The following is a 25,772-nucleotide window of genomic DNA, read 5'->3' on the forward strand; positions in this document are numbered from 1 at the left end:
TTGTTAGATAAATATGCTTTATATACCTTTCTAGTTTACTGGAAGTATTAGTATTATGTGTTCCAGTATTTTCAGTTCCAGTTAATCATTAGAAGATGTAATGAACTTTTTTTGTCATGTGTTTTTATCTGGCTGGAACTTTAAAATATGAGCTTTATAAATGATGTGTTGGCACCTCTGCTACCTGGATTATTCTGGAGAGAGAGTAATCAAGGTATTAGATGCTCTGGAATCCTTAAGGCAGTTTGTCATGATCTCACTTTTCTGTTTCCACTTTTAATTCATCTTCAACCTATTACATTAGACAGTCTTCTGTCTTGCTCTGGCTTCAGCCCCAACTTGTTTTGACTTTTCTCTGTCTCCTGCTGCCCTGTATTCCTTTTCCTTTGACCTCAGCCCTAATACCAACTCTATTCCTAACCCTCAATCGTCTATCTCCCTTTCTGGCCTCAGTCACAATCCAAAATTTTTCAGGATTAAGCAAACATCAAAAATACTGGCAAACTAAGACTGAGAGTATTTGCCACATCCTTGCTTTAAAATTAAACCAGTAGAACTTGGGCAAAGCAAAAAGAACATTTGATTTTTGTCTAATGTGTATGCCATTTTTTGCCATTTTTATTTCACCTTGCTCAAATATAGTGAAAAATTAATCCTGCTCTTAGAAAAACAGCTGGGAAATACTGTTTCAATTTTTCTACTTGTTAAATTTGTAAATCCAAGTTAGTTGAATTTCTACTGAAATGATAAAATAATCTCAATGCTATCTTTTTCTTTTTAGAAGTATTTTGTGATTGTCATGCTGTGTGGAGGCTATTAACTGCAAATCATTCTTTGACTTTCTTGCAATGTTTTAGTGTACTGCTCCAGTATGAACTAATTAAGAAAATTTTGTTTTAAACTGTAGCTTAGGTAAAAACTTCATTCTCACAAGGGAAACACAGTGGCAAATCAAATTCTTTTCAGTATTAAATAAAGGTGAATTCCTCAAAAATGATAATAGGAAAACACTTTTCAAAAGATTATGTGACCCAGTTGTTTAGAAACCTAAATATTTAGAGATAACTGTGCTACTAAGGAGTTAAAGAAGGTATGGTTAATTAAAAAACAAAACATCAGTGTTGCCATAAAAATCTCAAGTCACACTATAGATGTTTTTTTAATAAAAAGGTGAGGGCTTCATTTGAAAAATATTTTACCGTGTAAGGATTAGTAGTTTTTATTTATCATTGTGTTTGTAGGCTGTGTTTATAGATGACATACTTATAGGCTCTGATGTGAATGAGGTAAAATGACACCCCAATTGTGGGCTAACCTTTTAGAATATGTATTACTTAATTCTTATTCTTAATGTCACAACAGTTGATCACTTACCCTACTGACATTTTATTAACATTTGCAGTCATTTATTAAAAGAAGTTTTATTTTGTTGTTGTTTTTTCAACTGTGAAGCAAAGATTTATTCTGACTACTCTTTTTCTTTATTTAGAGTCCCTCACTTCAGGTCATGATGTGGCTGAGGGGACTAGATAAAGACAGGTTTTCACTGTAATTTTCAGGTTCAGACACCTCCCACATCAGCTTTCTGTTACTAAAGTATTCAAACCATGCTTTGCGTGATGGTCACTCGGAGTCCTGATTTAAGTTGAAGCCAAGCTTGTGTAATAATGGCAAGAATTAATATAAAGTATGCTAACATTGTTCGGAATTTATCACAGTTCATAGAAATGGGACGTACTAACGAACCACTAACATATTTTTTCCTGAAGCATGATGCCTAAAAGGTCAAATTTGCATATGATAAAAGAGCAGGAGGCTAATTAAAGAATCCATAATCTTTTTTTTTTAACATCTTTACTGGAGTATAATTGCTTTACAATGGTGTGTTAGTTTCTGCTGTATAACAAAGTGAATCAGCTATACATATACATATATCCCCATATATCCTCCCTCTTGCATCTCCCTCCCACCCTCCCTATCCCACCCCTCTAGGTGGTCACAAAGCACCGAGCTGATCTCCCTGTGCTATGTGGCTGCTTCTCACTAGCTATCTATTTTACATTTGGTAGGGTGTATATGTCCATGCCACTCTCTCACTTCATCCCAGCTTACACTTCCCCTTCCCCATGTCCTCAAGTCCATTCTCTACATCTGTGTCTTTATTCCTGTCCTGCCTTTAGGTTCATCAGAACCTTTTTTTTTTTTTTAGATTTCATATATATGTGTAAACATATGGTATTTGTTTTTCTCTTTCTGACTTACTTCACTCTGTATGACAGACTCTATGTCCATCCACCTAACTACAAATAACTCAATTTCATTTCTTTTTATGGCTGAGTAATATTCCATTGTATATATGTGCCACATCTTCTTTATCCATTCATCTGTCGATGGACACCTAGGTTGCTTCCATGCCCTGGCTTTTGTACATAGAGCTGCAATGAACATTGTGGTACATGACTCTTTTTGAATTATGGTTTTCTCAGGGTATATGCCCAGTAGTGGGATTGCTGAGTCATATGGTAGTTCTATTTTTAGTTTTTTAAGGAACCTCCATATTGTTCTCCATAGTGGCTGTATCAATTTACATTCCCACCAGCAGTGCAAGAGGGTTCCCTTTTCTCCACACCCTCTCCAGCATTTATTGTTTGTAGATTTTTTGATGATGATCATTCTGACTGCTGTGAGGTGATACCTCATTGTGGTTTTGATTCGCATTTCTCTAATGATTAGTGATGTTGAGCATCTTTTCATATGTTTGTTGGTAATCTGTATATCTTCTTTGGAGAAATGTCTATTTAGGTCTTCTGCCCATTTTTGGATTGGGTTGTTTGTTTTTTTTGATACTGAGTTGCATGAGCTGCTTGTATATTTTGGAAATTAATCCTTTGTCAGTTGCTTCTTTTGCAAATATTTTCTCCCATTCTGAGCATTGTCTTTTTGTCTTTTTTATGGTTTCCTTTGCTGTGCAAAAGGTTTTAAGCTTCATTAGGTCCCATTTGTTTATTTTTGTTTTTATTTCCATTTCTCTAGGAGGTGGGTCAAAAAGGATCTTGGTGTGATTTATGGCATAGAGTGTTCTGCCTGTGTTTTCCTCTTAAGAGTTTTATAGTGCCTGGCCTTACATTTAGGTCTTTAATCCATTTTGAGTTTATTTTTGTGTATGGTGTTAGGAAGTGTTCTAATTTCATTCTTTTACGTGTAGCTGTCCAGTTCTCCCAGCACCACTTATTGAAGAGGCTGTCTTTTCTCCATTGTATATTCTTGCCCTCCTTTATCAAAGATAAGGTGACCATATGTGCGTGGGTTTATCTCTGGGCTTTCTATCCTGTTCCACTGATCTATATTTCTGTTTTTGTGCCAGTACCATACTGTCTTGATTACTGTAGCTTTGTAGACTTTCTGAAGTCCAGGAGCCTGATTCCTCCGGCTCCGTTTTTCTTTCTCAAGATTGCTTTGGCTATTTGGGGTCTTTTGTGTTTCCATACAAATTGTGCAGTTTTTTGTCCTAGTTCTGTGAAAAATGCCATTGGTAGTTTGATAGGGATTGCATTGAATCTTTAGATTGCTTTGGGTAGTATAGTCATTTTCACAGTGTTGATTCTTCCAATCCAAGAACATAGTATATGTCTCCATCTGTTTATATCATCTTTAATTTCTTTCATCAGTGTTTTATAGTTTTCTGCATACAGGTCTTTTGTCTTCTTAGGTAGGTTTATTCCTAGGTATTTTATTCTTTTTGTTGCAGTGGTAGATGGAAATGTTTCCTTAATTTCTCTTTCACATTTTTCATCATCAGTGTATAGGAATGCAAAAGATTTCTGTGCATTAATTTTGTATCCTGCTACTCTACCAAATTCATTGATTAGCTCTAGTAGTTTCCTGGTAGCATCTTTAGGATTCTTTATGTATAGTATCATGTCATCTGCAAACAGTGACAGTTTTACTTCTTCTTTTCCGATTTGGAAGAATCCATAATCTTTTGATCTTCTGGATCCTAAAATCACACCAGTCTGGCAACTAACCATTTGGTAATGGGACCTATGGGGCACTAGAAAGTTTTCCGTATGTGGTATTATTTGTCATGTTCATGAGCACTTGTATCTCATGGCTCAAGTGTTCTAGTCAATGTCAACATCTAATGCATGGAGGAAGAATAGGAGGAACTGCTGAGTAGAGTGGGTAGACACTCATGTTTTGGAGCCAGACAGAGCAAGTTCTCTGCCTCTGATACCTTGCGTATGACCTTTCTATGTCTTGATTTGCTCAACTGTAAAATAGGAATGTAATAATAACTGCATCTTACGAGGCTAATACTAAATGAGATAATTCAGGGAAAGTGCATAGTACAGTACCTTGCCTGTAGTAAATATTAAATAAATATGAGTGTTATTACTAGCAATATTGTATTGTTATAATTTTAGATGTTGCTACCTTAACTATAGCATGAGTTTCCCTGTGTAATAAGGCTCCTAGTTAAATTGTCTAGACTCCAGATATGGAAATTTCGTTTAGATAGTCACACCTCCCTATCACCTCACAACAGGAGTTCAGGGATTTTTTTAAAAAGTAACTTTGATGAAGGTTTCAGCACCAATTTGTTCAGTATTTAGTTGGAACATACACAAGAATATCTATGTAGTTTCTTAGTCATTATGTAAACTCTATGTAGTATTTCCTTTGTCAGGTAGGAGTGGAGGGAAGTTTCTTCAGTGGTTTTCAAAGTGTGGTTCCCAGATCAGCAGCATCACAGGTGCCTGGGAACTTGTTAGAACTTGGTCCCCACCACCCTCGACCTCCTGAATCAGAAATTCTAGAGTGGAGCCCAGCAAGCTGTGTTTGAACAAGCTTTCCTGATGATTCCAGATCCACAGTGAAGTTTGGGATCCACTGCTTTAGTGTTTCTAGCAACAGGGGGCTGGAGATACTAATGGTTGTTATGTAGAAATTATATGAGGAAAATCCTTTAAATTGATGAGATAATCCCTGGTTTATAGTCTTTTACTGAGAGAACAAATTTCACCAGTGAATATTCATCTGTGGGGTGGGCCAAAGAGAAGAACCTGAGGGTGGGTAGATTCAGGAGAAAGAAAGGTAAACGGTTACATCTCAAAGGGCTCAGTGTTTGTTTGAAGAATCCTTGCTGTTGAAGGCTGCCCCTGGAATTATGTTAGAGTAGCAAAAGCAACACTTATGGTACATAAAATAGAATTAAAATAGTTGGTTTCCTAGCTTGTATTCTTCATTTTCTTCGATTTAACTTTTAAGGGATTATGGTCAGTTTAAAGTGTTTTAAAATCAAAATAGAAAAAAAAAGAATCAAGATAGAAATTTAAAAACTGGGTGAGAAAATGAACAGATAGTGGAAGTGCTAAAGAAGCTAAAGAATTTTCCTACTCAAGGTTAAACGTGGAAGGAAATTTCTAGAATATGAATCTGGAGTCTAGGCACTGTTTAGTCCTCATTTCAGCCCTACCTAATTCAGTTACCTGCGCATTTTCTAAATGGAGGAATAATTGGCCTAAGAAGTCAGTGTAGTGTAATGAGAAAAGCCCGTTCTTTAGAAATAAAATAGACATGGGTCTGAATCTCACTTACTAGCTATTGACTTTAGGCAAATTATTCAAAGTTCCAAGAGTCAGGTTTTTAATTTATAAAATAGGGCTAATGTTGCCTACTCTTTAGGATGGTGGTTCCCCAAATGAGGAGGGGGCAGCACTTTCCCTTGGAGGGAGTTTTTGGTGGTCACAGGATTGCCGTTCAGTAGGCAGGGGCCAGGGGTGCTGGGCCCCTTGCAGTGTGTGAGACAGTCCCAGCATGGAGGACTGTACCATGTCCTGCACTAATTTTCAGTGCCCCCGAGACATTTATGTAAGTGAAAATCTTCATAATTATCTAAGCCTAGAACCTAACTGTGTTTTGCATATGAACATATTTTTGCACAATTTAAAAATACACTGACTTTTCCAGTAATGTAAATTACTATGATGTAAATTGAGGGAAGATAATATTTTGTTTTGTTTGTGCTTTCTTATCAAAAGTTGTTCACCTTTTGGAAAAAAAATCACATAGCCAGCAGCAACTCTCTGCATAATATTTGATCTTCAGTTAAACAGCCTTATCAGACTGTTTTTGAGGGGGCTTCATTCACAGTGCTATTACCTATGGGTGTAAACCACTGACTATCTCATTGTGTCTTCTAATAATTATGCCTGGCATTTCCTCATTCAAGTAAAGTAACTGAAGTGTATTAATGTAAAATATTATTTTAATATAAATTACTTTCTTTTTATTTCTCCTTTATATTCTAGCTAGAACATTATACTAATTTTTAAAAAGTATGTGTGCAGGTAAGTTATATCAGCTATGAATTTCATTTCAAGATAGTAAATGTGGAATGACACAATATTGTTCTGAAAAGGAGATGTTACATCTGAAGGCTGGGTGTGCTTTCAACTTGAGAGGATTAGATGAGGCAATGTTAGTAAGTGGTTAACATAATATCTAGTACATAGTATGTGCTCATACGTAGTAGCGTAGTAGGTATTATTACCATAATTAGGAGGCAGTGGCGCTGGTGGGATTGGATACCAGTGTAAGTCAGGGCAAGATGCCCGTTCACAGGCCAGGAAGTCTGTTTCTTGCCTGGGAATGCAGATCTGGGCCAGCCCCATGCTGGGCATGTACCCATTGGGACCTCTATTTCAGGATGATGGTGAGAGCAGCCTGGGAGTTCTGAACTTAATCTTGAGACCCTAAGAGAAGAAGGAGACAGGGAATGATTGCAAGATTAGGAATTAGATTCAACACATTGCTTCTCAGTCCACATTGGACAGACAGTAGTGTGGTGGGTGTATTTGTTGCTACTATTACTCTTATTCTCTGCGGACTGGTTCTGCCATCTGGTTGCCTGTGCCCCTCCCTCTAGTGTTGCAGTTTCTGTGTTACCAGAGGTAATTATTAAAGGAGAGGAAGCTTTAAGCAGCATTTTAGAAAACAAGCAGACCTATCGGTTTTGGGAATGACTGCAGTGGACTGAAGCCTGTGCCGCTGTAACTGGTACACGACCGTAATGCACCAGAGTGGTTCAGCAGGAGCCCTGCCACTATACTTAATTCCCATTTGGCTCTTGAGTTGTGACTGCTTCTCAGGACGAGGATATCTGCAGCAATTTTGGTAAATAAAATAAATAGTTGAATTCTTCAGCACGAATTCAGAGACATTTCATGGGGTAGATGGTATCCCAAGATATGCTAACCTTCTTCCCATATGCTAACCCCAGGTGTTATAAAACAATTTCATAAGAACTGATGATGTACCAAGTGCAATAATAGATACAGTTTTGGTCAATGTAAGAAAAATCTCTCTTTCTTGTTAGAAAAAACAGATTAAAATCCTTATTTAAGAAGTCTTCCATGGATTTTTATACCAAGGCAAGGCAACAATCTAGAAGATGTTTCTTTAGATAATTCACCCAGGTGTGGCCACTTGCTTTGTAATGCTCACTAGCCAGAATAATATATTAAATTATTAGTTAGCATTTATGTAATTCTTGATGATAATGATAATTAAGTAAGTAGTTAAATGGAAGTGAGACAGTATTCTAGGTTATCATATTAACAGTAATAGAAATAATAATTGACTAGTGAATAGCATTAATCAGGATAAGAACGTAACTATTTCTACTTGAAACCCTTTAAAAATGTAACAGTGTAGAAATCCGTATGGCTTAGAAGGATAGACTTAGACATCTGTGTCTTAGAATATGCAGACCGGAAATGAAAGATGATCCTGTCCCAGAAGCCACTTTACCTCTGAGGTTTGTTTAACTAGAACACTTCAAAAAACTGAAATACACACTGTCATTTAATACATAGGCTTTCAAAATTCTTTCAATTCTGCCACAGTATATTTATATGGTGAAAATGTTCCCTCCCCTCTGCCTTTTCAGTGCTGTTTTGGTAAAAGTAAAAAGCCTAGGAAATTTCTTTAAGGGTTACTCCGCTTATTTCCTTTGATTCTCGACTTGTCATACAAAATATGTTCTTCCCTTTGAAAATGTGTATTTTTTCTGAAAGCTAATCCTGTGTAAAGCACATTCTGGATGGTACAATCTCTAGTTTGTTACCGGCTAAGAAAGGAACAGACATGATTCCAACTGGGACTCCAAGTCTCCACACTCATAATTGAAATATATACTGTACATGGTTCCTTTGCCTTCAACATTAATACCCATCTGCTGAAATGGCAAGGTGCCTGCTCTCTAGTTGATTGGATGGATGCCCTGGAGCACAGGTGCCTGGCAGTGATGGGTTTAGAGAAGTCCCCGGCATAGCATTGTTCGTGACATTTCCTCTGCAGGACATCTCTCCCGGGTGTGTGTTATATGGAGGGCTCTTTCTTCCTGTCTGATGTCATGACTGCTACTGGACATCTTCAGAAATGTCTGTTCATCATTAAAAGCAAAAGACTTAGAACAAGATGACATTTAAAAAGTAGCAATCATAATATTTTGATTCTTGAAGTCTAGCTTAAAAGTTTTAAAAATATGTTCTTTCTTGGAACATCTTAAATACCAAGTTTTTAAACTCAGAGTATTGTTCCAGGTATCATTTATTCATTACTTACATATTATGGCCTGTGACAGTTGGTGATATAAAGCCAAAATCATGCTGTAGTAGTATACAAGTGGCAGTATTTTATGAGACGTATGTTTGAGGATTTCAAAGTAAAGGTCGTCTTTTGGTTATCTCATTATAAAAGCTATTGTGGGGGGGGGGAAGACCCCACAAAACCTTTTTTTTTTAAGCTATTAATCAGTATTATTTTTCTCCCCTCTGGTTTTTTTCTCTTGGAAGGAAATATCCCACTGAAGTAGCTAGTGGACTCTGTGTTTAATCCCTCAGGGATCAGGTGTGACAGTACAGAGAGAAGAGAAACCCCATGCATTATCCTAACTGTGGTTTCTAAAATTCTAAGCCTTTAGTAGAAGCAAGAGTTTTTATAGATTAGACATTTGGGAAAAACAAGGGGAAGAGTATAGGGTCTCCTAAGCCAAATTTGCAGTCTAGAAAACAATTGGGAGAGTTAGCGAAGAAGAATTGAGATACAGATGTGTTAACAGGCCTTAGAGAGAGCATCATCTGTGTCCGTCTCTTGGGCAGAGCTCAGAGGTATCACAATTATAATTATTATAAGATATTATAGGTATCTTATTTCAGAGAAGAAATAACTGTGAGCTTCTTACAGGTAACTGTGAGCCATAGAAAGCTTTTCAGAGACACCCACACCTCAGATTGACTGAGTTAAGGATTATTGCAAGGTTAGACCTTACCTTATGCCCAAATGGTTCATGGATCCATGCGTTCATGCTCCTTTCTCTCATCTCTTATGAACTAGAGACATGTAAACCCTCTGACACTTGGATATAATCTCAAGAAGGAAGAATGAAACCCAAAACTCACTGACTATATTTCTTTTCTCTTGGGAGGCTTGCGATTGATTGAAGTTGTTTATAAAATATAAAGTTATGCTTCTGGTTCATCTAAGCATGTATACTGAGGTTCATATTAACTAAAGTATTTATATATTGTGAATTGTTCTAGAAAAGACTTAAAGACTGTTGCAAAACTTTTTAGAATTTTCTTTTCTACTTTGATCCGTTTCTTTCCTACTTTTGAACCTTTTATTAAAGACAGTGTTTATGAGATGTTCTCTTTTCAGATGGAGTACAGATTACCTGGGTTGCCCACTCTGTTCACTAGAAGCCTAATTCCACAGCCTGATATATTTTAGTTTGGCAATCTAACTATAGCCATACGTAGAGGAGATTTTAGCTTAGTGTTTTGCAAAAACAACAGAAGGATTCTTTTTATAGTGACCAAATAAATACACTGTAATAAGAACTCTATTCAGTCTAGTGCACATATTATATAGAGTTATTTGCAAAAGCTGTGTATTGGATTGGCTATCAACATCTATTTTTCACTTCCTCTTTGCTTAGGAATATATGATAACCTCAAAAGTATTCATGAAAATTCTGATCAGGAGAGAATCCCCTTTAGTGGGTGTCCTGCTTCTGTTGTGCCATGATGTCTGTACTTTAGTTTCAAGTCTCTTATGACTGGGACCTTTTTTCCCCCCCTCTATCTTTGCTCACAGAATCATACAAAGGAAAACTTTAAGCACTAAATCATTCTTGGTAGATTCCCGTGGAAGATGATGCTTGTCCCCAGAACGCTTTGTGTGCATTCTTAGTGTGAATGGCTGCCTGGTGTTGCTGCTCTGCCCCTTTCAGTGGAGAGTCTTTGTGTTTCCAGTGATGAGTCTTCCTGCTACCTGATCAGCATCCCGGATGCACCATTGGGGATCTGCAGTCAGGAGAGTGGTGAGGGAACTTTAAATGTCTTTTGTGGGCAAAAATCACTTTATGTATGGTCCAAAATAAAAACAGATTTCCCCTATTATTCAGCATCAAGAAAATAGTGGGTTAACACAATTTAGGATTCTATTGCCATCTTCCTGTTTATTTACTTTGTCTTTTACTTCTTATCCAAAAGAGGGAGGGCATGTTTGTATTCATGAACCTGGGGAGACATCAGTAAAACCTGACCCTTGGCTATGGACCTTTGCTCCCTTTGCTTGTAACTGTGTTATTATATGAGTCAGCCTCTGCCTACTGCCTTACTATCAATATTTTTCAAAAGCTGGGTTTATCCCAAGAAAGAAAAGCAATTTCTAACGTGATCAAAATTGTTGAAATCTTTCTGATTTTCAAACAACCCATAAGCGTTCTAAATGGTACTTTGGGGCCTCTTGTTATACTCTACATCAAACATGGGAAAAATAGAAAGAAACTTGTAAGAATAATCCATAAGGCATTTATATACCACATAATCTAGTTGTATAAATCCATGTAACAGGAGAATCCCTGGGAATAAATTTCATTGATTAGCTTTTATGTCAATTTGTTATTTTTAAATAACAAAAATCTTTAGCCTCTGATTCTTCCAGTTTAGTAATTATCAAAATAATTATTTGGTAAGTACCAGATAATTTCGTCTAGTTGTCTTATTCTCTAAAGATTTCTTAAACAATAGAACAGCAGTTTGATATACAGTTTCTCTAGATGATCTATTTCCCTCTTTGAATCTTTAAGTAAAGAAAGGAAATAGGATAATAGAACATTAATATTGTCTTTTTTAGTATGACAAATGAGGTATTTCCCAAATCTGTACAGTTTATAACAATACATTGAATATAGTATGTAGTGAATTAATTATATTGATATAGGGTAAAATATAAATCATATGAAAGTATTTTTCATGAAAAGCTGCAGGTTTCAGGTTTAGAGGTACAATATAAGAGACAGTGCTTTTTATCTGATATTACTGCAAAATTTTAAAAAGAGAAAGACTAGGAAAAATCTCTATATTTAGACAGATTTACTCAATTAAAATGAAGAAGAAAATTAATCTGGTTATGTGGATAATTAAGGCTAAATCATCTTCTTGAAATATATTGTTGCAGCAAATAATGTTGCAGGGTTTTTTTCTTTTTCATTTTATTCCGCTAAGGTAGATGTAACCTTTAAATGAATCTCAGGACAACAACAACAGCAGCAAATAGAATCCAAATATAACAAGTTAGATCAGGAACTCACACACCAGTGTAAAGCAATTATACTCCAATAAAGATGTTAAAAAAACCCACAAATATAACAAATCAGAGTTAGATTCATAACATAAATTCAGCATTGTCTATGTAGGCAAGACTGACATTGCACTAAAAGCCTGATAGAGATTCCATATTTATTTACTTCAGAGTGCTGAATCGAGCTCAATGAAAAGTGATTTGTAAATTGCTTATTCAGTGAACTCGAATAAATAACTCACAAATCAATGTCTTACAAGAATTTGGTAACCAGCCTATTTCATTTGAAACTGTACTACAGCCTTATCAATTTCCTCCTCTGGATAATGTTGAACAGGAAAGACTCAAAGAGAAGCAGGCCATTCTACTTACCTGTTCAATTCCAAAAGAGGAACAAATGTGACTGGAGTTTTCAAAATAACCCTCTTTCCAGCTACCACTACCACCCTCAGAACTAAGGAAGAGGGACCTCTCAAATGGACCCTGCACTTTGGAAGACCTGGATCTGACTTTACCGCATTGCACTTCATAGGGCCAGGAGTCCACAGGGCAACCAGATGTATCTACACAGAGCTCATGTTCCCTCCCTCTAGACCGTGTTTCAAGTACCTGAGACCCCGAGCCCACCTTCAGGACTTCAGGTCCCTCCTCCCAGGCATGCGCCACATTGCACGTTGGGTCAAAGATATCGACAAGTGAGGGCAATTTGCAGAAGGTTTGGGTAGACCTTGAACAGCCAGGCTGCGGTGTCCTCACACAGAAGTGTGACGTCCCTCATGAGACCAAAAGAGAAGGAAGAACAAACTACAGGGATACAGACCTGGAACAGGTACTCTCTATGCTGTCACATTCTAGTGCAAAATTCTGAGAAGTCCAAAAATTTCAAATTTGAACTTGGTTTTCTTGATGGCTATAAATATACATTTTTTAAGGTAGGAAGATAGATCTTTTATTTAACATTGTGTCAGCTTAACTTATAACATTAAATATTTGGACATATGGCCTATGGGCCATCATTGGTACTCTTGCCCCGGGCTCTTAAGTGTTAAGGACAGGCTTACCAGCTATTACCCTAATCCTCTACCATTTTTCACAAACAGACTTCTCAAGGTTTTCTTAACTTGATACATCCCATTTGCTCATCCCGTATTTACTTTTCTCCTCACCTGATTTTGCTTTGGCACTTAAAACTTCAACAAATCTCCTCTTGCTTATCCCATTGCTTACTTCTTATTTAAAAAAACCCAATGGATATGATCTTCAGACCTAATCTTGTACTCTTAGCAATATTCAATATTATTGGAGCCTGGGAAGTCCAAGGTTGAGGCACCTGCAAATTCAGGGTTAGGTGAGGTCCTGCTTCCTAGATGTGTCCTCACATGGTGAAAGAGGCAAGGGAGCTCTCTAGGGTCTCTTTTGTAAGGGCACTAATCCCTTCCAAAGGCCCCCATCTCCAGATATCATCACATTGGGATTAGGTTTCAACACGAATTTTGAGGGGACACAGTCTATGGAAGCTCCACTCCAGATCTGGTTCTAACCTACATCCCCAGCCTCATCCAGTGTATGTCAGTCTTTTACTTCCTCTTCTCTAGACCAGAATTTCTCAACTATAGTCACCATGTTATATATTAAATCTTCAGACCTTATTCCAAAGAGACCCACACCAAGACACATAATAATTATCAAAAGTTAAAGAGAAGAAGAGAATCTTAAAAGTCGCAATTTGTTACATGCAAGGGAGCCCCCATAAAACTGTAAGCAGATTTTTCAGCAAAAAATATGCAGGCCAGAAGGGAGTGGCATGATATATTCTAAGTGCTAAAAGAAAAAAACCTGCCAACAAAGGCTACTCTACCCAGCAAAGTTGTCCTTCGGAACTGAAGAAAAGCTAAAGAGTTTTCCAGAAAAACAAAAGCTGAAGGAGTTCATCACCACTAGATGGGCCTTAAAAGAAATGTTAAAGGGAATTCTTCAGGGTGGAATTAAAGGACACTAACTAGTAACAGGAAAACATATAAAAATATGAAACTCACTGGTAATAGTAACTATACAGTTAAACTCAGAATATTCTAATATTATAATGGTGGTAGTTAAATTACTTACAATTCAAGTATGAAGGTTAAAAGACAAGAGTATTGAAAATAACTATAGCTTCAGTAATTTGTAATGGATATATAATGTAAAAAGATGTAAATTGTGACATCAAAAACATAAAATGTAAAGAGGGGGTGTAAAAATGTACAGCTTTTGAGTGTATTTAAAGTTAAGTTGTTATCAACCTAAAATAGATTGCTATGTTTTATGTAAGCTTCAGAGTAACCACAAAGCAAAACCTACAGTAGATACACAAAAGATAAAAAGCAAGGAATCTAAGTATACCACTACAGAAAATCATCATATCACAAGGGGAGAGAGCAAGAGACAAAGAAAGGAACAAATGAATTTTTTTTTTAAATAAAGAACAATTCATAAAATGGCAATAGTAGGTCCTTTACCTATCAGCAATTACTTTAATGTAGATGGACAAATTCTCCAATCAAAATATATAAAGTGGCTAATTGGACAAAAAGAAAAAAAAACAAGACACAACTGTATGTTACCTACAACACTCATTACAGTTTTAAGAACCCACACAGACTAAAGTGAAGAGATGGAAAAAGATACTCCATGAAAATGGAAACCAAAAGAAAGCTGGGGTAGCTATACTTATATCAGATGAAATAGACTTTAAGCCACAGACTTAACAAGAGACAAAGAAGGTCAGAATGTAATGATAAAATGGTCAAGCCATCAAGAGGGTGTAACATTTGTAAATATTTATGAATTCAACATAGGAGCACCTAAATACATAAAGCAAATATAAACACATATGAGGGGAGAAATAACAATGCAATACTATTAGGGGACTTCAGTACCCCACTTTGTATGTATGTATGTATGTATGTATGTATGTATTTACTTACTTACTTTTGGCTGCGTTGGGTCTTCGTTGCTGCACGCGGGCTTCCTCTAGTTGTGGCGAGAGGGGGCTACTCTTTGTTGCGGTGCACGGGCTTCTCATTGCGGTGGCTTCTCTTTTTGCGGAGCACAGGCTCTAGGCGCACGGGCTTCAGTAGTTGTGGCACGTGGGCTCTAGAGCACAGGCTCAGTAGTTGTGGCGCACGGGCTTGGTTGCTCTGTGGCATGTGGGATCTTCTCGGACTAGAGCTCAAACCCGTGTCCCCTGCAATGGCAGGCAGATTCTTAACCACTGCGCCACCAGGGAAGTCCCCAGTACCCCACTTTGAACACTGGGTAGCTCACCAAGACAGAAAATCAATAAGGAAACATTGGGCTTAAACTATGCATGAGATCAGATCAACCTAATACTACTGGGTAGAATGTTCTGTATATGATATATATATATCTTTAATGTAAGTCAACATGCTGGTAAAGGAAACTCCACCTTTTCCTTTATTCAAAATTTTTATGTTTGATTTTATGTTTAAAAGATTCAAATAGACAGAAATCTTATAAATTTCTACTATATATAATGCAGATGAGGTTTGGTATGTGATGTATGGTACATACAAGAACAATTGTATTTTTCCTTATTTAAAGCTAAAAATGACTTTTTATCCAAATTTCCATAAAAAAACAGTTGTTTACTGCTTTTGAAATTATCAGTTTCCTTTTTATAAATTCAAAAACAATTATAAAACAACATAATAAATTTCTTTTAAATAACTGCCTTGAACCAAGATGGAATTTAATTTTTCTAATGACAGGCTCTGTATATTTCATTTAAATGAAGGTCATAAATTGACTTTAATTGTTATTTCAACATGAAAGTTTACTAACAATGTTGAATAATAAAGCTACCAAAGCCATTAGCTAAAGCAATATGAATGAAAAATATAGCTTAAGCATGATTTTATACAAGACTTTGAAAAACATTTTCTTGCTGAGTCACATGTCAGGATCAAATATAGGCCTCAACAGTTACAAAATTCTTATACACATGTATTGTTTTCTTGATCTCTCTTATAAGCCTGTTCATGCATAAACTAAAAATAGAATAAAATTCACCTCTTTAATGTGAAACGTGCTTATTTTTCACTCCATAAATGTGAAAAAATTAAGGTCTTTGACTGAGCAAGTGAATCAGAGAAAGGGCCCTTCACCTGGCCAGATAATTGTGTTGAATGGGAGTAAAAAACTGCAGTTTTCTTCTGCAGTTCACCAAGTGGATTTCAGTAAAACTAGAGATGGCTAATAATCTTTCTCACCCTGAAATCCAAGCAGCATGGTAAATATTTCAGTTTCCTGTTGCAACATGATTTTTTCCCAGTGATTCTGTTTCTTTTAAAGCCAAACATCTTGTCACCTGAAGTCAAAACATTTTCTTCAGGGCCTTGCAGAGACTTGTCCAGCTGGTTCAATGTGATGAAAAATGTTTGGTAAGCAGGTTTGTCTGTAGTTATTCTTTATCACCCAAGCATTTAATAAAATCTGTCCTTCTGTATCCTTACAAGTATTCCTGCAATTTACCTTTCAGCTCCCACATCCTATAGATCTCCTCCTATGCAACAAATATGTGGATTTATGCAGGTAACAGATTTATGTTGTCCGGGTTCCCGAAAAGTTCTTGAGTGAACTCGTCTGACATCATTGAAATTTTCTTTTTTTTTTTTTTTTTTTTACAATAAACACAGAACCTTTCATGTTGATCATTGATGGGACACCCATCAACGCAGATGCCAGTAGTCCCCCAAGACTTTTGTTTCCAGATATGATGGCACCACATTAACTAAGTTTTGGCCTTTGCTTGTTTGGGCAGGCTAGATGCAACAGAAAGTTTTCTTGAAATTCACCACCATTTAGAAATCATACAAATGCTACAACATGACATTCACTGATGAAATCTGTTGACTCATCAATCTGTAACGGGAAGCTGTTGTTCTGTAGTTTATCATCCCAGAGCTCTTCAGCATCATGTGACATGCCATCAATATGACAACTTATCATATTGTATTATGTGGAGTCTTTTCAATTTCTCTACTTGTCAGCATTTTCCTCACTACATATTTATATGCTGGTATTATTAGATTCTTACCAAGTGGATGATCTTTTTCATTTTTCTGGGCAATAAGTTCTATTACTAAATAACTTTTTTCCTGAGTCTTTTCACTAAATATGACCTTTTTAACAAAAGTTTTACTCTAAAATAATCAACCGGTCACTTGTTAAATGGCTATGATTTGTACTCACGTGCCTTTTAAATTTTCCTGCAGCCATGGATTCATTTGCATAATGCAATACAACCACTTAGATAAGCAACCCATTCAAAACTCATTGATAACCAGTTTTTATTGTGCAAGTCAACTTATTTTGTAGCTCTTCTCACACTAGGACAGGGAAGTGACTCAGAAGTTTGCAACTCTTCTCACTAATCTTATCATAATTATCCATAAACCTAGGCCTAGAATATTCCTTTTCCACTTCAGTCTGTCTTCAAAAATTGCCATGATGGAATACCAGACATTTTGGAAAACATAAACACTGATAAAGTATGTCAGAATGACATAATGAATAATAAACGATAAAAATCACAAAAACATGAAACCACAGTATCATTCACTGCTAACCTACACAATCATGTTTTCTAACATTTATAATAATAGCAAAACAGCATGAGAGAAACTGAGTCATGACACATAAAAATACCTTCTCTAGAATAAAAATTTCCCTATAATTTTCTATTATACCAGTAGAACTAGGTCACTCCTATAAAGCAGTCACTGGCACAAAATAGGAAGATGTGGGAGATGATTTGGGATGGAGAGGCTGATGCCATCAATCTACCTTCCCTTTGAGGTACCACAGTGCTCACCATTTATCAGTGACCTCCTATAGCTCATGGAAAAGCTGAGAATGCACTCCACCTGTGACACATTCCTACTGCACACTGTCAGAGCTGCAAGACTGCTAATGAAATTGCTGTTGGGGCCACTCAATCACTAGACATTACTGCAAGTGCTAACATTGTGTGGTGTGTGAAGTTTAAAAAAAAATGCCCCCCCTTTCCCCAATCTAGTGAAACCCCTAGTGACACCTTGTAGAACCCTAGAATTCCATGGAAGGTCGGTTGAGAAACCTGCCTTAGTTATCCTGATTTATTTCATTTCCTGGTGTGCACCATGTTCTCTCCACTCATGCTCTCCAATTATCATTTCTTCTTCTTGGAAGCCTCTAACCCCTTAACTCCTGGATACTCAAGACTTTGAATTAGTTCACATTCCCCCATCATGCCTTTTCACAGTTCCCTACACTGCCATTCCTAGCACTTATCACAATTGCATTGGAGTAACTAGTAATGCCAGTGGCAGTTTGCCATCATTCTCTTCTACTCAGACTTAAATGGCAAGATGGCAGGGCCCAAGTCTCTTGTATTAACTGATAAATTTTCACTCCTTACTATGATCAAGGGCTCCAGGAATAATGTTGACCTTGGCTTTTGTGGCTCAGATTTTACTGAGTGGATATATGAACAAATCAGTGAACAAGTTGAAGCCACAGGATTCAAACAGGTGGTGGGCATGAAAACTAGGGCAGCACAGTAGATTGTACAGCTGGCTCAAGATTTTCCGTGAGCACTCTGGTATGCATTACACAGGTATGCATTATGCAGAAAGACAGGGAAGAAGCCCAAAGGACTGTCACAGCCATATCAAATTTTTGTTTTAAAAACTGAGTCTTGGGCTTCCCTGGTGGCACAGTGGTTAAGAATCCACCCGCCAACGCAGGGGACACTGGTTTGAGCCCTGGTCCGGGAAGATCCCGCATGCTGTGGAGCAACTAAGCCCGTGCACCACAACTGCTGAGCCTGCGCTCTAGAGCCCACGAACCAGAACTGCTGAACCCGCGTACCACAACTACTGAAGCCTGTGTGCCTAGAGCCCGTGCTCCGCGACAAGAGAAGCCACAGTGAGAAGCCTGCGCACCTCAACGAAGAGTAGCCCCTGCTCGCTGCAACTAGAGAAAGCCTGTGCGCAGGAACGAAGACCCAACACAGCCAAAAACAAATAAATAAAATAAATTAAAAAAAAAAAAAACGAAAAAAACCCTGAGTCTTTCAGGGCATAAATTACAATAAAATACTGGGAACATAGAATTCCAACTTTATGTGAAATAAAGTATTCTCAATTTTCTGGCATGAAACTCCTAATGCCACTTGTGTGGATCAGCATTTGTTAGGTAATTTTTTTCCTCAAAATTCTAAGAATGAAATGACTTACTGAGCAAAGGAGGCAATTGTCTTTGCAACAACACTGGTCTTGAAGGAGGACCTTGGCTCCATTTTGGCCATGAGCCGTACTCTCCTTCCAGAAGTCATATGCCCTTTTCCTGGGGAATATGAATTGAGAAAATGGGAAGAAGTAAACAAATGGGCTCTGAGTTCCAATGCTGTGTGTATATTTTATTTTTAATGATTACAGTGGGAAGTTTTTAAAATTGCTTCCATGCAAAGGCATTCTCTGGCAGAAGGTAAAAACTTCAAGCTAAGCAGTTATTAATGTCTTCCCAGAGACACTGCTCTCTAGTATGAAACACTGCCTCTGTACTTTCTAGACTGTGCCAAGTTAAGAAATGGATTTTGGAGTTAGAGACTAAATATGAGACTTCTAGATTTGTGATGAATAAGAAGTTTCCATTCAGTAGACTGTAAAAAAGAACACCTGTTTGGAGTTTAGATCAGGCTTTTGAATTCAGATTAGTACAAATTCTATTCTCAGATTTCTCTTTTTTAAATTTTTTAGTTTAAAAATTTTTTTATCTTTGAGGCATAGTTGATTTACAATAGCATGTAAGTTTCAGGTATACCATACAGTAATTCACAATTTTTAAAGATGATACTCCATTTGTAGTTATTGTAAAATATTGACTATACTCCCTGTGCTTTACAATATATCCTTGTAGCTTATTTATTTTATACATAGTAGTTTGGACCTTTTAATCCCCTACCCCTATTTTGCCCCTCCCCCCCTTCCCTCTCCCCACTGGTAATCACTATTTTGTTCTCTGTATCTGTGAGTCTGTTTCTTTTTTGTTACATTCACTAATTTGTTGTATTTTTTAGATTCCACATATAAGTGATAACATACAGTGTTTTTCTCTGTCTGACTTAGTAAACCAAAAATAGAGCTACCATATGATTCAGATTTCTCTTTGACCTTGTTAATATCTGTTTTATTCCATTTTGTAGCATTACAGGACTATTTCCATTGGAAGGAAACATATTAAAAGAAATGTTTAATAAGGCATGTGAACCTTTGTTTTAAGAGATATAATATTTTCTATTTATTGTGAATTTTTCAAGTAAAACTATTCTGTGAAACACATTTACTATATTTTATCCTTTCAATTTATCATTCAAACTCAGCAAAAATTTCAGCATCCTAAAACAACGAAGAAAACACTAAGAAAACATTATGCCTCAAATGAAAAATTGAACAAGTCTACCTGTCGCAGGGTAAAATAAACTTACCTTTTACTTCTCAAAAATTTAAAGCCTCGAAAAGACCTCTATAAAAATGTATCATCCGTATGCCAACAAGCTGTTAACCAAAAATTGATTTTGGTGGAGAATATGTTGTGGAGACATTCTACTGCAGGAATTATTCAGTCAGTGCAAACCTGCTTTATTTTAAAATGCCTGGGTCAGGCACTACGTGACTATTAAGCTAATCAATGTGTGATTTTGACAGAGATGATTCCTCAAATTCTAGTATCAGGCTTGAGTGTGTTATGGGTTGCTTCGCATGGACATAGAGTTTGGTTCACCTCCAAGTGATTGCTTTCATTTCTTCAAGTGTTGCTTGTGGAAATAAGCATTCCACAGTTTAGTCATGAATTCTCAGAACGTAAGCAAGAAACAGCTCCCTACCTAGAGCACATAATCTACAGTCTGTCAAGCTAGAATCAGCCAGGACGGAAATAGTCCTTAACACTAACACAGATTTCATTATTTTCCTAACAAATATGTTTCACTGGGATCATGTAATTAATAAAATATATTTCAAGAGTAAGAATTAAAACACTAGTAAGAGAGTAAATTAATCCAGGAATGTATGCACACATTCAGCACAGAAGATTATGTTCTGTCGGTAGAAGGAATTTTCCTTCAAACTTCTAACTCACTTCTCCCAACATATAAATGAAAAGAAACTGTGTTTCAGCATTTTATGAAGTGAAATAACTTTAGGTTCCATCTGATTTTTCCATTCCTTTATTACTTTTTTAAATTTCAAGTTGCAAGACAGGTAAAAATTGCAAGATAACTAGAAATGTCTGTTTTTCTGTTGCCTGGAGAAAGAGAGCAAGTAGTTATGAATACCTGTGTAAACACCTTGATGAACAAGAGGGTCTTACGGGACAATCAGAAAACAACTCAACTTTTTTTCACTGTTCAGACCTATATTGCATGAGGTTAGCATTTACCCTGCTCCTTGATGAAATCTTGGCCATGACTTTCACGGTCACTCACAGATAGTGAAAATTCCCCCAACCACTTCAAGGCACAGATCACAGTCTCATTTCCATAATTAATATATCCAGCCTGGCATAATAATTAACACTTCAAGTTTATAAATTAATTGTCTCCCTCCTTGGACCTATCCAGGCTGGCCTCCTATAGTAGGAAACGAGGGGAAAGTCTTGGCGAGATTCTCTCTCTCTCAGTCTAGAAATTCTACCCCTCTTTCATCTTTCTAATAGAGTTTTTGATCCTTCCATGGTTGGAATATAGATAGGGGCAGAGGAGGTAAAATTAAGGGTGGCAGGAAAGTTTTACTTGAAGAAAGCATTTGAGATTTGGCATCAACACTGTCTGGGCCTGGTGACAGTTTCTGTCACGTTACTTTTGTGAGCTCCCTGGAGATGCCTCATCTTTGGGGACCTCTCATTATCAGTGGACTGGACAGAGGTAACCACATCTTTCTCAAACTGCTGCCTTATAAAGCTCCTCGGCCTCCAGCAGATTACTTCCACCTTCTTTCTGCTCAACTTTTCTTATCCCTCAAGGCAGGGTTTGAATAAGCCTCCTGTTACCTGTGTTACAAGAGGCTGACATTTGGCCCTCTGGAAAAACTGGTCCCCTTTGCCTTGAGAGACATGTGGCGCCAGGCCATCCCAGTGTAGCCGCTTCCTCCTCGTTTCCTCCCCAGGCTTTGGGCAGCCCCAGTGTTGTGAGCCTTGATTTCTTAGGTATGAGGCAGACAACAACCCACCGAGTCTCCCTGGGCTCCAGGGACACACAGGAAACCCTCTGAGTGCTCCCTGAGGAGCACTGCTTCCTAGGCGTGAGGTGAGCAAGAGGCAACTCCGACTTCTACTTAGGAGGGAATCTGAGAAAACCAGCTCTCTACAAGAGTTCTTTTTTCTCCAACCTTCCCCTCAAACTCCCAAACGTTTTATGTGCTAAAGGTGGGAAGAGATTAATAATCACAGAACTGGTCCTCGGCCTTCTCCTTTGAAATCTTGCATATTTATCTTGTACCTCAATTAGAATGTGGTAGTAATTATTTGGGGGCTTCAGTCCATTGCAACATCCTGTTACATCTGGTTCTCTAAAACTAAGATTACAGTTTAGTTTCTTGTGTAAATAATCAACAAATGCTAGGGTTTATGTTTAAATTTTTGCTTTCTTGTTCAGGAAAGCCAAGGAAGAGTAGATCAGCTCACCCCATAAGCACCATTTTGAAGATGCTACAGTTATCTTTGGTGTTATCAACCTTTGTTTTCTGGGACTTTGGTCTACTCTTTCAGATATTTCTATCCTTATTTTTATTTATTTCTCTTCCAAAACCTTTTACTTATAAAACCCGCATTTCAATCAATTTAAAAAAAAAACCCATGGGTTCTGGACCCCATCCTTTTCAAACTTCCCTGGAACTATGGGCTGTCATTCATTTATTCTTTCTTTTATATCTTCGATGACACCACCTTTGAAGGAGTCTCTCTACTGAGCCTTCAAACACTTTTCCTCCCTCCTTCCATCTTCCCCCTTTTTCCCTCCCTCTCTCTCCCCCCTTCTCTTTTTCCTTCATGACTATATGTATTGAGTATCTACTATGTGCTGGATATGATACTAAAGGCTTAGGTCTCTCCCATTTCATAAAAACAAAACAAAACAAAACACACACACACACACACACACACACACACACACACCCCTTTCCTTGATCTTATGTGCTCCTTTAGTTACCACCTTGTCTCTCTCCTTTTATTTTCTTTTTATTTGCATGCATCATGTGCTGTATATTTCATAGCCCTAAAATTGCCTTCATCAGTCTCTTTTGGGTTATCTTTTCTTCTGAGCAGCCTCATTTTTTGGCTTAGGGAACAACCTGTTGCTTTTCCGTGAGGGTCATCTCCATGTGCTGTGGTTGCTCACATATGGGTGACGTGACTGTGATCTCTGTCAGCATCTTGGAGGCTTTGTTCACCTGATACGTCCAGTGATCAGAGAATCCATTTCGAAATCCTGACGTGAACTTCATCATCATTTCCTGCATTTTTAGGCGCATGTAACAAAGGTTCAGCACTCTTTTTGAGCCACTGACACCATTTCAAATTGCACTCTAGTCTGAGGATGCCAGCCAGCTACCCCATTATATGGAATGCATGTGACATATTTAAGAACAAAATAAAACATTCCGTCAGCCCATAACCCTCTACACTTATTGGCGTATCTCTCTGCTCTTTCACAGCCAAACTTCTTTTAAGTCTTATTCGTGCTCTACTTTCTCACCTCCCATTTACTCTTAAATGCTTTCTAATTTGGCCTTAGTACTCATCCCACTGTTTAGACTGCCTTCTTGCCAAGGCCCTTTTGCTAACTCCACGGAGCCTTTTTTATTCCCTATTCTGTTTTACTTCTTGGCAGCATTTGGCACTGTTGGCTACTTCCTACTTGTAGAAAAAGAGTCCTTTCTTTTGCCGTTCATTCCCCTACCCCCACCCCCTGTTTATTTTTGTGTTCTTTCTCCATCTTTTTGGACACCTTTTTAACTCTGACCATCCTCAAAATCTGGGTTTTCTTAGGGTTCTTTCCACTGTTAAATCACTTACCTTGTCACCCTAAACTCTCTAGCTGTACAATATTCTCCCCTTCTGTCTTTAACTTCAGTCATTATCTAATAAACTCCTAAATCTATCCTCTTAGATGGCTCTTCTGAACTCCAGTCTCTCCTAACCAGCCACCTATTGGATATATCCACTTGGATTTCCCATGGAAGCTTTAAATTTGTGTCCAGTACTGAAACTCTTTCATCTCCTAAATTTGTTATTCTTCTTTTGTCCTTTCTCAGTGAAAGATATCATCCTCTTCACCTGGTTCAAGCCACAAATCTGGCTCCCTTTCTCTCATACCCACATGTAGTCAAACCCCAAGCCTAGTTCTGCCTTTACACTGTTGCTCAGATCCCTGTACTTCTGTACTGCTGCTCTCACGCCAGCCCTGACCATTCTGCACCCTTTCTTAGCTCAAGCAGCAGCTTCTCAACACCTCTCCGTGACTTCCATATTGCCTTCCCTTCGGGACATAGTCCAGTCAGAGGGACCTTCCAGCATCAGCTTCTGCAGCTCCTTCTCAGGAGATGTCTGCCTGCAACCACGTGATGGTGGGCCTCCGTGGCCCTATGTTTCCTATCCATTAAAATAAAATCTTAACCTTCAAGGTTGGAATCATTGTATCCATATCCATGAAACCTTTCTCTTTTTTTAAAAAATAAATTTATTTGTTTGTTCATTTATTTATTTATTTATGGCTGCATTGGGTCTTCATTGCTGCACGCAGGCTTCCTCTAGTTGCAACAAGTGGGGGCTGCTCTTCGTTGCGGTGAGTGGGCTTCTCATTGCGGTGGCTTTTCTTGTTGAGGAGCACAGGCTCTAGGCATTCGGGCTTCAGTAGTTGTGGCACATGGGCTCAGTAGTTGTGGCTCACAGGCTCTAGAACGCAGGCGCAGTAGTCATGGCGCACAGGCTTAGTTGCCCCGTGGCATGTGGGATCTTCCCAGACCGGGCTCGAACCTCTGTCCCCTGCATTGGCAGGCAGATTCTTGCCACCATTGTGCCACCAGGAAAGTCCCATGAAACCTTTCTTGATATCTCAACTGAATGTAATCACTTTCCTATACCTTTCTTGAGTCATTTATTAAAATTTATTTCAATCAATTATAGTTTTTTAGTGTATTTGCCTTAGCAACTAAATCACTAGAGCACCAACTCAACACCCCAAAATTATAATGTAAAGTTATTGAAGGTAAAGACTATATCTTACTCATTTTTGTATTTTTACAGTATCTAGTATAAGTCAAAAGTTAAGACAAAATGGTATAATAGCAGTAATAATAATATTTAATATTGTTTACCATGTTCTAGGCAATTTTCACAAACTGTCTTACTTAATTTGCATGACAACCATTGAAGTTATACTATTACTCTCCCATTATAAAAATAAGGCAGACTGCAAAAGGCATATATTTGACATAATGCAGATATAAGCTAGAATCTTGACTCAACCACCCACTGGCAATTAGATCTGGAAAGTTATTTAACCTTCCTGCATCTTATCTGTGGTGGTGTCCTATCTCATAAGGTTGTTGTAAATAGTTAAAGAACTAATAGTGCCTGTCATGTACAAGTTACTTAATAAACATTAATTCCCTCTTTCTTTTCTTTTGCACATGCAGATACTCAATATGTATCTGTTGAAATAAGTTAAATATCTCTGCACCTGCGTACCATCACAGATAGGGCTAAAGAATATGTTATTCCCATATGCCTTGTAAATTGCTAATTTAATCTTGAATATGGCTGTGCCTTGTCCTACCTCTGGAAGTGTATTGAACCTGCATAGGAAATTTGGGAACACTGAAAGAATGGAGTGGATGATGCAGCGCTGTCTCATCATTTCTCTGAACAATCAAGAATGCACTAATGACAGAAGCCAAGAGTAGAAAACAAAAACATTGGTACTATTTCAAATATGATGATGTTTCAGTTACTGTGGCTATATAATACATTATGCAAATGTATTTGAATAAAACAAGCATTTAATATGCTCATGGATCATG

At 37.5% G+C, this 25,772-nt stretch overlaps 1 pseudogene across 1 annotated transcript in view; it reads right to left on the reverse strand.

Moving 5' to 3' along the window:
- Nucleotides 1–8,993: 8,993 nt before the first annotated feature.
- Nucleotides 8,994–25,772, reverse strand: part of LOC309663178 (heat shock cognate 71 kDa protein pseudogene) — a 68,707-nt pseudogene continuing 51,928 nt past the window's right edge. Inside the window, exon 2 of the transcript XR_014268412.1 lies at nucleotides 8,994–14,878. The product of XR_014268412.1 is annotated as a heat shock cognate 71 kDa protein pseudogene (transcript). The remainder of the gene's footprint in view (nucleotides 14,879–25,772) is intronic.

Source organism: Balaenoptera physalus (genome assembly GCF_965194825.1).
Source record: "Balaenoptera physalus genome assembly, chromosome: 6".
In the NCBI taxonomy this organism is placed as follows: Eukaryota; Metazoa; Chordata; class Mammalia; order Artiodactyla; family Balaenopteridae; genus Balaenoptera; species Balaenoptera physalus.